Genomic DNA, 13,308 nt, shown 5'->3' on the forward strand with positions numbered 1-13,308 from the left:
GGGGTAAGGAACTGCCATCTAGCTCTGCACTTGATTCACCTTTTGTTATGAGTAAGTTTGCGACACCTACACCTGCTTCTACAATTCGTTCTGATATGTCGCATGTTATTGATGATGCCACTTCTGCTATGCATGATACTTATGATGAAACTACCTCAATGCCTGATACTACTATGCCACTTAGTGATTTTCTTGATGAACAACTTGCTAGGGCTAGAGAGATTGAAAATATTGAATCTGATGATACTGATGAAAGTGATGATGAAGAATCACTTGTTATTCCTAAGGGTAATGTATTTGATCAAGAAGCTTCTGTAGCTATTTTAGCTTGCAGAAATAGAATTGAACTTAAAAGATTATTAGCTAAATGGAGTAAGCAATCTCTAAATGCTAGAATGAAACCTGACCCTGCTTTTGCTACTTCACCTATCTTTGTTACTGATAAGGATTATGAATTCTCTGTTGATCCTGGTATAATTACTTTGGTTGAATCTTATCCTTTTCATGGTTATGAATCTGAAACTGTTGTGGCACATCTTACTAAACTGAATGATATAGCCACCCTGTTCACTAAAGATGAGAGAACTCGCTACTTTTATATCCTTAAAATATTTCCGTTCTCATTAGAGGGTGATGCTAAGGTATGGTTTAATTCTCTTGATCCTGGTTGTGTGCGTAGTCCCCAAGATATGATTTATTACTTCTCTGCTAAATATTTCCCTACTCATAAGAAACAAGCTGCTTTAAAGGATATATATAATTTTGTGCAAATTGAAGAAGAGAGTCTCCCACAAGCTTGGGGGAGGCTTCTCCATTTACTTAATACTTTGCCTGGTCATCCTCTTAAGAAAAATGAAATACTTGATATCTTTTATAATTGACTAACCGATGCCTCCAGAGATTACCTGGATAGTTATGCTAGTTCTGTTTTCAGGGAAAGAACACCGGATGAAGCTGAAATTCTATTGAGTAATATGTTGACAAATGAAAATAATTGGACACCTCCGGAGCCAATTCCTGAGCCTATTCCTAAACCAACTCCGAAGAAGGGGGGTATTCTATTTCTCAGTCCTGAAGATATGCAAGAGGCAAATAAATCTATGAAAGAAAAAGGTATTAAAGCTGACGATGTTAAGAATTTACCTCCTATTGAAGAAATGCATGGTCTCAATTTACCGCCTGTTGAAGAAACATATAATCTTAGTCCTTTACCTATTGAAGAAACTCATGGTCTTGATAACCCGACACAGGTAGTAAAGGTAAATTCTCTCTATAGATATGATAAAGTTGTAATCCCATTTACTAAGTTTGCTAGCCCATGCTTAGATGAGTTTGATAGATTTATGGCTAAGCAAGAAGATTTTAATGCTTATTTTGGTAGACAATTGAAATACAATTCAAACATTCTTGAACACTTGGGTGATTATATGGCTAATATCAAAGGTGAACTTAAACTTATTATTAAACATGCTTCTATGGTTACCACTCAAGTAGAATGAGTACTTAAAGCTCAAAATGATTTGCTCAATGAATTGAATAGTAAGAATAATGATAATGTTGTTAGAGTTACGACTAGAGGTTGGAGAATGACTCAGGAACCTTTGTATCCTGAAGGCCACCCTAAGAGAATTGAGCAAGATTCTCAGAGAAATAATATAGATGCACCTAGTTCTTCTAAAAAGAAGAAAAAGAAAAATGATAGGACTTTGCATGCTTCTAGTGATCCTATTATTGAAACACCTGAGAATCCCAATGATATTTCTATTTCTGATGCTGAAACACAACCTGGTAATGAACCTGAAACTAGTATTAATGCTAATGATAATGTTCACGATGATGCTCAAACTAGTAATGATAATGATATAGAAATTGAACCTGATGTTGATCTTGATAACCCACAATCAAAGAATCAACGTTATGATAAGAAAGACTTCGTTGCTAGGAAACATGGTAAAGAAAGAGAGACTTGGGTTCAGAAACCCATGCCTTTTCCTCCCAAACCATCCAAGAAAAAGGATGATGAGGATTTTGAGCGCTTTGCTGAAATGATTAGACTTATCTTATTGCGTATGCGATTAACTGATATGCTCAAAACAAATCCTTATGCTAAGTACATGAAAGATATTATTACAAATAAAAGAAAGATACTGAAAGCTGAAATTTCCACCATGCTTGCTAATTATACTATTAAAGGTGGAATACCAAAGAAACTTGGAGATCCACGAGTACCCACTATACCATGCTCCATTAAAAGAAACTATGTTAAAACTGCTTTATGTGATCTTGGAGCCGGTGTTAGTGTTGTGCCTCTCTCTTTATATCGTAGACTTGATTTGAATTAGTTGACACCTACTGAAATATCCTTGCAAATGGCTGATAAATCAACTGCTATTCATGTCGGTATTTGTCAGGATATGCGTGTTGTAGTTGCAAATGTTACTATTTTAATGGACTTTGTTATTCTTGATATCCCCGAGGAAGATAGTATGTCTATTATTCTTGGAAGACCCTTTTTGAATACTCCAGGGGCTGTTATTGATTGCACTAAAGGCAATGTCACTTTTCATGTTAATGGTAATGAGCACACGGTACACTTTCCGAGGAAACAACCTCAAGTTCATAGTATCAACTCTATTGGAAAAATTCCATCGATTATATTTGGAGGTTTTGAATTTCATCTTCCTACTGTCAAGAAGAAATATGGTATTCCTATTATTGGGGATGTGCATATCCCCGTTGAGGTAACATAGTGTTATTCAAAATTTCTCCGGTTCCATGTTATTCGGAATGAGTTCGTTAAAAAGACTTGATCAACCTTGTTAGTGGATTCCTTTTGATGATCATGAGATGGATGAAACTAGAAGGCACAACCTTCTGTACCCCACTTTTACTTTCTGTTATTTATATTAAATAAAATAAAAATAATATTTTTTTGTCTGTTATCTGATTATCCGTGCAATATAAAAATACCTCGAAAATAAAAGTTCTCCAAATGCCCTAAAAATTAAATATGATTTTTTCTAGAATATTTGAGGATTTATGGAACTGAGAACACACCAGGGGGGTCAACCACCTGCCCACGAGGGTGGAGGGCGCACCTACCCCTATACGACGCGCCCCTGCCTCGTGGGCTCACGGTGGCACTCCTCTAGTTATTCCTGCACCCACACACTCCTTCTTCCTCCCCAAAACACGAATGCTCAAGCACGAGTTCTAGCTCATTTTGCTGCCATTTTCGATCTCCTTGCTCAAAGCACCTCTCACAAAACTGCTTGGGGAGATTGTTCTTGGGTATGTGACTCCTCCATTGGTCCAAATAGTTTTTGTTCTAGTTCTTTATTCATTGCAAATTTTTGCTGCTTAGGTGACCCTGTTCTTGAGCTTGCATGTCAAATTTATATGGTCAAAAGTAATTTTGATGCATGATATAGGCCCTAGGCACTTGTAGGAGTAGTTGCTATCAATATTATTGAGTTTGGTTTACTTTTATTTTGTAGTTACTAAAATTTTTTAGAATTTTTTAGTGGAAGAAAAATGCTTAGGAAAATGTTCCAAGGTGGTTCTTCAAGGAAGCAAGGACCCAGGCTTGCAATGCGTGATGCTGATGAAGAGCCACCAAGACACGCTCCAGTGCGCCCTTGTGAATGGCCTTTTGAGAACTTTATGGATTGAGCGGGAATCAAGGAAGAATTCAACGCATATTTGCGTAACGCTGATCTTGTGAGCTTCGAGGAAGAGAACTGCAGCCAGTATCATAATCTCAGTAGTTCCTTTGCGAGGAGGTTTGAATTTTCAACTTCACGTAATTCTCCAACTGTCCTGTTTGATCTTTATGATAAATCTTATACCATGGACTTAGACGATTTTACCACTGCATGCAAACTTCCACAATGGGGTAGTATAAGGGATCCTCGCAAATCATAATTTAGAGATTTTCTTGCTAGTATAATTGTGGGAGAATCTAGAGATATTACACAAGCTAACATAGGGAGCATTCACTTTCCAGCTATACATTATTTTGCTCTCTTCATAGGTAGATGCATAAATGGTAAAGATGAGGCATGTCACATGTGTGTCCCTGACCTCAGTATTCTTAGGAGTGCTGTGATAGGAGACAAATCTTATATTTTGGGAGCCATTGTTGCACGTAGGTTGCATCTTAATAGACTTAATGGAGATTTCTTTGGTGGAATTTATGCAACCCACGTAGCTAATTTTCTTGGTATAGACATACACAAAGTTGATATTGAATTACCTCCTGCCTATCTAGATTTTAATGCTATGGTTCATCACCAGATTGTCGAGAGGAACGAATCACCTCTCCAGTATCGACTAATCTTTGACAGACGCCGTGCTGTCCATATTACTCTCCCTGCTCCTGCTTTCTTCGATTATCAGGCAAGAGGAGGATATACTATTACCAGAGAGGAGGCAGATGAGTATGAGAGGAGAGAGGAGGCCGCTCGTCGCCACGCTGCAGCTCAGCAGGCGATAGCTACTGCATCACAATACGATCCCAACTACTATTATGGATATCCGACAGGCCATCCGTGGCCATAGACCAACTTAGGCCAAAAGCCTAAGCTTGGGGGAGTACGTATTTCCCACTGACATTACATTCATGTTCACACACTCATTGCTAAATGTCGGTGCCCATACTTTTTCATTGTATAATCCATGGTAGTTTATTTTCCTTTTTATGTTTTCTTCTTGTGTGTTTAATAAACCTTAAGAAAAACCAAAAAAATTAGTTGTAGCTTTTAATTAGTTTACTTTCCATGCTGGTAGTAGTAATTAAAAAGAAAATCCAAAGAGATTTCCTGTTCTTCTTTTGCTTGTTGGGATCTTTCCCGTGTAAATAGTTTTATTTCTTTTCTTTCCTTTGGGGGTCGATAGGAGAAGACCATAATTAAATTGTTGAAATGGCTCTTATATGCATTATTGTTGATCTGACAAAAGAGCCCATATTGCCTTGTCTTCTCATGTTTATTGAATGCCTGCAGATAACAGGTTAGTCCAATGCACGTGCACTATTATTATTATTATTCACACTATTCGGTGGTGCAAGTGAAAGGCAATTATGATGATATATGATGGACTGGCTGAGATGAGAAAAGCTGGTATGGACTCGACCTCTTTTGTTTTTGTAAATATGAGTAGTTCATCGTTCCTGATTCGGCCTATTAAGAACAAACATGTTTGCAATGACAACTAGAGATCATTGTTTCTTATGCCATGCTTGATTAGCTATGAGTTATAATGGTTTACCTTGCGTGCCAACATGCTATTAAAATGGTTATGATGTGGTATGATAGGGTGGTATCCTCCTCTAAATGATTTAAGTGACTTGACTTGGCACATGTTTACGCATGTAGTTGAAACAAAATCAACATATCCTTCACGATATTTATGTTCATGGTGGATTATATCCTACTCATGCTTGCATTTGGTGTTGATTAATTTTAATGCATGTTCAAGACTGTTGTCGCTCTCTAGCTGGTCGCTTCCCAATCTTTTGCTAGCCTTCACCTGTACTAAGCGGGAATACTGCTTGTGCATCCAATCCCTTAAACCCCAAAGTTATTCCACATGTGTCCACTATACCTACCTATATACGGTATCTACCTGCCGTTCCAAGTAAATTTGTATGTGCCAAACTCTAAACCTTCAAATAAATATCATGTTTTGTATGCTCAAATAGCTCATGTATCAACTAGGGTTGTCTGTATCTTCCATGTTAGGCGGGTTATTCTCAAGAGGAGTGGACTCCGCTCCTCACTCACGAGATAAATGGCTTGTCATCGGGATGCCCAGTCCCATGCTTTATGCAAACTAAATCAAAATAATCGCTGTTGGTGTCAAAACTGGCGGATCTCAGGTAGGGGGTCCCGAACTGTGCGTCTAGGCCGGATGGTAACAGGAGGCAGGGGACATGATGTTTTACCGAGGTTCGGGCCCTCTTGATGGAGGTGAAACCCTATGTCCTGCTTGATTAATATTGATAATATGGGTAGTACAAGAGTAGATCTACCACGAGATCAGAGAGGCTAAACCCTAGAAGCTAGCCTATGGTATGATTGTATGTTGTGATTGTTGTCCTACGGACTAAAACCCTTTGTTTTATATAGACACCGGAGAGGGTTAGGGTTACACAAGGTCGGTTACAAAGGAGGAGATATCCATATCCGCATTGCCTAGCTTGCCTTCCACGCCAAGTAGAGTCCCATCCGGACACGAGACAAAGTCTTCAATCTTTTATCTTCATAGTCTAACAGTCCGGCCAATGGAGATAGTCCGGCTGTCCGAAAACCCCCTAATCCAGGACTGCCTCAGTAGCCCCTGAACCAGGCTTCAATGACGATGAGTCCGGCGCACAGTATTGTCTTCGGCATTGCAAGGCGGGTTCCTTCTCCGAATACATCATAGAAGAATTTGAATACGAGGATAGTGTCCGACCCTGCAAAATAAGTTCCACATTCCACCGTAGAGAGAATAATATTTTCGTAGATCTAATTTGCTAGCTTGTTTTGGCAGCACGACGTTATGTCATGGCCTGGTGATTATTCGAACCGTTTCTTCACACATAACGCGAGGCGGTTTCTTGACACGTCTTGCCGAAGCGGAGATCATGTTCCCCCAATTACGGGATTCTCATTAATGCAGTCGTGGGTAACCCAACCGTGTCTAGGACTCCTAGCTTATAGGCAAGTCCTAAACGGCTACGGAGAGGACACTTGATATTCACCCTCTTTATAAAGGGACAAGGTTTTCGCTTTTTCCCTCTCGTGCTCAATCAAACCCTTCCCGCGCCTCGAGTTCTAACACCCAAAGCCTAGGTTAGGTGCTCCGGATCTTCAACCATGTCCGGATCCAGCCTTCAAGGCCGACGGACGCCCTCCTCAGTTACGAAAGAGGACATTAAGATGTTGAGGGAGGCTAGATACCTGACCGCCGAGGTTTCGCATCGGCTGCCTGCTCGAGGGCAGATCGTCCCTACTCCCGAACCCAACGAGAACGTCGTGTTCGTCTCTCACTTCCTCCGAGGTCTAGGCCTCACTTTGGACCCCTTCGTCAGGGGTTTGATGTTCTATTACGGGCTAGATTTCCATGATCTAGCTCTAGACTCCTTTCTCCACATCTCGACATTTATTGTCGTGTGCGAGGCCTTCCTCCGCATTACCCCTCACTTCGGCTTGTGGCTCAAGACCTTTGAAGTGAAGCCGAAGATGATAGAGGGGCAACATGCAGCGTGCAGAGGTGCATCAACAGGCAAGATGGCAGGACCTCCATGGCCGAAAGGTTCCTTCCCAGAGGTGCCCGAATTATGGCAGTGGGAGTGGTTTTATGCCACAGCTCCCAGAAGCGCCAAGTGGGCGGCTGCCCCCGCTTTCCGCTCGGGCCCCCCACCACAACTGATGTCATGGATTAGCAGAGGTCTGAGTTGGGGTCCAGCCAAGGACGTGCCTATACTGCAAAGCCGCATACGAGATCACTTCGAGGGAGATTTTAATTTGGTTGCAGTAATACAAGTTATGCTGGTTCGTCAAGTCCAGCCTTGCAAACGCCGACCCCTTCGATTGTGGGAGTTCAACCCAGAAGGACCACGTGCCATTTAAAGTTTCCTCGGCCTGACGCACGAGGAGATGTACAAGTCATTCTTCAGACCTCAAGTAGAATGTCCGGATATTACCGAGGACGTGGGCCTGAGCAGTAACCGCGCTGCCGAACAAGTAAGAAATCCTCTAGCCGAACACACTGTCTTTTATTCGAAGTTATTTCTGAGAGTTCACTTTTTGACCAGGACTGGCTAACAAAGGCGAAGATGATTCGGTGTTTGGCCCCCCTCCCTGAGGGTTTGGAAAATCCGGTATTGGAAAAGATGCTCGAGGTCGCACCTTGCCTGGAGCCCTTGAAGGAAGATACCGGGGGGGATAATACGGGCGGACGCGGGCCCCCATCGCTGCCCGTTCCAACCGAGGGAATGAGCGTCTCCACGAAGGAGGACAACCGGGGGAGGAAAAGGACTGCTTCCGAGGATCCGGAAGCCGAAGCCTCCAAACGGGAGAAGAAGTCTCCCATAGAGGGTCCTGCCTCGAGGGGTGCATTTGCCGCACAAAGTCCGCCGGGGGGATCAGCCCTCCAACGAGTCGTAAGTGATCCAAAATACTTTAATAGTAAAGATATGCTATCTTTTTTCTGAGAGAATAACCACCGCATATATCTTGTAGTTCGGGCCTTAGCCCCTCTCAGCTGAGCTTGTCTTCGGGGGATCTTCTTCCAGAGATGATGGAGAGCGAAACGCCTCCCCCGGACTCCTCCGCTCAAGAAGCGGGCGACCCCGAAGAGTTGTCACAGAGGGCCTCTCCGGATCCAGTGAGGCCAGAAGATAATCCCATAGACCCCCGAAGTCCCCAACATCCGGCTCCCGAAGAGAGCAGACAAAAGAGTCCGACAACGTCTGGTGTGCGGTCGGATGTTCTAGGGGAGTTGGTGGGGCGAGCGGCCATCTCGGAAGAACACCGTATGCTGATGAGTACAGTGATGGAGAGAATCTCGTCCGCCGAAAGCAGATTACATGAAGCTTTTATGAGTACTGACAGGCTTTGAGGTACATGAGATAATATGTGATAGTACTGCACATGTTAGGTGTGCCCTATGTAGATAGTAGCCCCTGAGACTCTGGTTGTCATCGAGAGCAGCGGCAAACAAAGGATCATATTCCTAGGCAATAACCAGACTGCCCTATGTGCAGGTGGTGGAAGCTCCGGTGGCTAGCCGGACTAGTGAGTTTGCCAAATTAAAACGGCAACTGGATGCGGCAGACGCCGACATCGAGCTTGTTAACAAGAGGCTTGACGAGGCACATGGTAAGTGTTATTATCTGGTGAACGCCACATAGTAAGAGAAGCATCATGCCAGTATCTTTAATATGTTGTGACTGCAGATGGAGCTGCCATCGTGGAAGCCTTGCGGGTAGAACTTGCCCGAGCCAAGGAACAAGCGAGGATTAGTAATGCGGCTGCTTTGAAGGCGGCCGAAGAGTTGAAAGCCAAGAAGGCCGCACATTGTGAGAGCCAAGAGAAGATGGCCAAGATGGCCATAGAATTAAAAGACAGTGCCGACCGTTGCCGGGTCCTTGAAAAAGAAAACCGAGCGAAGGCAACGGGCCTTGAGAAGGCCACGGCGGCGGACAAAGACACCCGTTCTGCTATGAGAGCGAGGAAGGAGGAGCTACGGGAAGCCGGGGATATTGCGGCTGGGAAACCGTTCATGTTACGGAGGAAGTTCGGAGATCCACGGTATGCCCCTCTGGATCGGCTGTGGAGTTCGGCAGATGCGTATATGGATTTTGCGGCGAGCGTTGCCGATGCGGCCAAGTACTTCCAAGGTCAGACAGATCGTGAAGTGGACAAGCTGTTCTGGTCGCAATTCCATGTTCCAGAACGTCTTCTTTCATTGACTGACCACCTAGGCGAATGGGCCAAACTGAATAGGTTGTCCGGACTCGCCATGAGGTCTGTTGTGGATCAGCTATGGCCGGAAAAGCCAAAGCTGAACATCTATTTTAGCTTAGTGCAGCAGTTCCTTGGTGTGGTGCCGCGCATTAATGCGATGAAGAGGTCGGTGTGCATAGAAGGCTCGCGGATGGCCCTTGCCCGTGTTAAAGCATACTGGGCGGAGATGGACGCTACCACTGTTGCGGCGCAGGGTTCGGCCATAGGTCGAGTGGCTGCTGAGCATTATTTCGAGGAGGTTCTCGAGGGTGCTCGTTTGATAGAGGCCCAGTGCTCGAAAAATATTATGTTTGAGTGATATGTATTCTCATTGAACACAATGCTTTTATGAAGTTTTTATAAGGCTATGTTTATACTTTTGCCTGAAAGTAGTATGATGCCTCCTGTGCGGCCGTTTATGTATACATGTGTATAACCTGAAAGATTGCGGCCGTTAGCTTCAACCCCCACGCATATAATGCGGAGGTGCTCACAAAAAATGCATGTTCACACTTAACCCAATGTCTTGGTCCTATTAAGGAGGTGATAGCGTAGCGAACAAGGCAACCGGACTATAATGCTTTAACACTTTCACTTAGCCATAGGAGTTTGACAGTGGGGCTACTAGATAGCTCCTGGTGGCTCCGCACTCTCCCGATTGCGGGGTGCGTACATGCCTGGCTGGAAAATGGCCCTTCGTTAAGGCGGAGGAATTCTAATATTCCGATAGGTCATCGAGTGGTTGATCAGTCTCACGCTATATCATGACAGTCAATTTTCGGCTTTCTCCACTAAGGTGCTCGTCCGAATGAACCAGGGCACAATCACAGTAGTTCTCCTGGTGCTACCTTAGCCGATAGAGCGGAATGTAAGGCACCAGAACACAGGAGCCGAGCAAACCCAACATTTGATCAAAGACAATGATTCGGAGCTGATGCATATAAGGCCAAAGTCGCGACGCCGAACAGTCCCTAAGGTATTCGGTCTTTATGGTGTAAACCGGGCCTAAATAGTGCCCTTTGTAAGAAGCCCCTTGTGTCCAGGTACGTGCATTATTCTGACATGGTCACATGCCAAGACGTCAGCATCCTTCTCAAATGTGCTGAGAATTCGGTGGATATGTGTCAACAAGAGACAGTAAAAAAGGTTTACGCAAGGTCTTAATCTAAAAAGAATCCTTGGAGCGGGTCCCTGCTACACATCTGCGCCCGTGTCCCTGTTATGCCGTATCCTGGACGGCTGTAGCACGATGATCATCTGTAAAAGAGAGGAACTTAGGTGAAAAAGTTGTCATGCAAAAGGATAGTTTTTAAAGAAACCATGTATAATTCAAGATGAGTAAAAATTGCCACTTGTCTGCGTGTGTTGAGCCCCTTGTATTTGTAATAGGGGTGCGACCATTGATCCGGTATGAATTACATATAGCTGCGCCGGACTCGTCTAACCATCTCCGAGGTTGTAACGACCTGATAAATGCTTTAGTTGGTGAGGCAGTTTTTAGTGTGCGGCTGCCAAGGAAGCCGCACTCTCTTCGGCGCGCAAAGATCGCTTAATACTTCTGTTCACTTTAATGATGCCATGTGGGCTGGACATCTTGAGTGTGAGGGAAGCGTAGTGCGGTATTGCATTGAAGCGAATGAAAGCTTCGCGTCCGAGTAGTGCTTGATAGCCACTTTGGAACGGAGCGATGTGGAAGGTTAAATGTTCACTACGGAAGTTATCGGGGAAGCCGAATATAACCTTTAGTAGCAGGGAGCCCGTGCAATGAGCCCCTGGGCCTGGCGTAACTCCTTTAAAGGTAGTATTTCTTTGGAAAATTTTTGTTGGGTCTATCCCCATTTCACGGATTGTATCCTGGTATATCAGGTTTAGACTGCTACCACCGTCCATCAGGACTCGTGTGAAGTGGTATTCTTTAATTATTGGGTCTAATACCAGTGCAGCCCATCCTGCACGCCGGATACTTGCTGAGTAATCACGATGGTCGAAAGTGATCGGTTGAGACAACCAGTGGTAGGACTCCGTGGTGATAGGCCCTTGGGCATATTTTTCTGGGAGTGCCATTTTGTTTCTTCCTTTGATCACGTATAACACGTTTACTGTTTTGACTTCTGGTGGAAATTTCGTTTGTTCCCCAGTGTCTTGATTGAGAGGCTCGTCCTCGTCTTCGCTTGGTGTATCCTCCCCCTTGTGTACGGCGTTGAGCTTGCCGGACTGCTTGAAGACCCAACATTCTCTGTGGGTATGATTAGCGGGTTTACTAGGGGTGCTTTAGATCTGACATATTTGGTCCAGAATTTTGTTTAGGTTGGACAGTTCGTCTCTGGCGCCTTTAGAGGACGGCTTTTGCTGACCTGGCCGAGAGCTTTTGAATCCGGCGTTTACTGCCGTGCTCTTCGTGCTGTCTTCTTTATTCTGGCGTTTGTTATTGCTGTTGCGCCATGATTTCCGTTTCCATCTCTAACTTCAGATGTACTGGGGTCGCTGGTGCTGCATTTGGCTAGCCAGCTATCCTCACCCATGCAAAAGTAGGTCATGAGGCTTGTTAATGCTGCCATTGTTCTCGGCTTTTCTTGGCCGAGGTGTCTGGCAAGCCATTCATCACGGACGCTATGCTTAAAAGCTGCCAAGGCTTCAGCGTCCGGACAGTCGACAATTTGGTTCGTTTTAGTAAGAAACTTGTTCCAAAGTTTTCGGGCTGACTCTCTGGGCTGTTGAGTTATATGACTCAAATCGTCCGCATCCGGAGGTCGGACATAAGTCCCTTGAAAATTTGCCCGAAAAGCGTCTTCGAGCTCTTCCCAGCTTCCAATGGAGTTTTCGAGGAGGCTTTTAAGCCAGTGGCGAGCTGGACCTTGAGCTTGAGGGGTAAGTACTTGATGGCGTGGAGATCATCTCCTCGAGCCATATGGATATGGAGGATATAGTCCTCAATCCAGACCCCAGGGTCTGTTGTTATGCTTACGGGTTTGAATCCCTCTGGAAATTCATGGTCCAGCACCTCGTCGGTGAAACATAGGGGGTGTGCGGCACCCCTGTATCTAGGTGTACCGCATTGCTCGGATGTTTGTTGTGTTACATCGTATGCCGGGGCGCGCTTGTGTGGTCCATAGATGGATCTGGTTGCGCCGTCCATTTGGTGCGAGCCCTCGCGTGTATCGCTATTGGCTTGTGAGTGGCGTTGTTTGCCGCTCGATGTTGGCCGTGAGGTCGTCTATCTGGCCAGGTGGCTGTTTTGATTTTTGGTTGTGGGGGGTCTGAGGCCTCCTCATCGAATTCAGGTAGCAATTTCCTCTTTGGGTAGCTCTTCGTGGGGCGATTGTCGCCGTACTTCGCTGCTGTGTTGAGTACTTTACTCCATCTGTTTTGGGGTGTGTCCTCCGCAGCCTTGATCCTTTGCTTCTGCTTTTTCAGACTCCTCGCGGTGGCAACAAGCCTTTGATGGGCATTATGCTGCTCCGGGTGCCTGTCCGGTGTTATATCGTCCGGACTATTATATTTGACAGAATTACTTTGTTCAGTTTGATTCTTCGTATTGCCGTAGTCCGGCAGTTGTTCGCCCTGCTCCAATGCTGGGTCTGTATGATCGTTATTTCTGCCGAGGCGAGATTTTGGGCGGCGCTTGCGCCGCCGCTTTGACTGCTTCTCGAGGGAACAAGCCTTCGGTGCATCTTTCTGTTCCTCGTCGTCATCTTCTTTTGGTGTGTCCACCATGTATACGTCATATGATGAGGTGGACGTCCAGCGCCCTGTGGGCGGTGGTTCCTCTTCGCCTCCCGCATCGTCGTCCATACCATCGATGTCTTCAGAGTTG

This window comes from Triticum dicoccoides, chromosome 7A (assembly GCF_002162155.2).
Source record: "Triticum dicoccoides isolate Atlit2015 ecotype Zavitan chromosome 7A, WEW_v2.0, whole genome shotgun sequence".
Lineage (NCBI taxonomy): Eukaryota > Viridiplantae > Streptophyta > Magnoliopsida > Poales > Poaceae > Triticum > Triticum dicoccoides.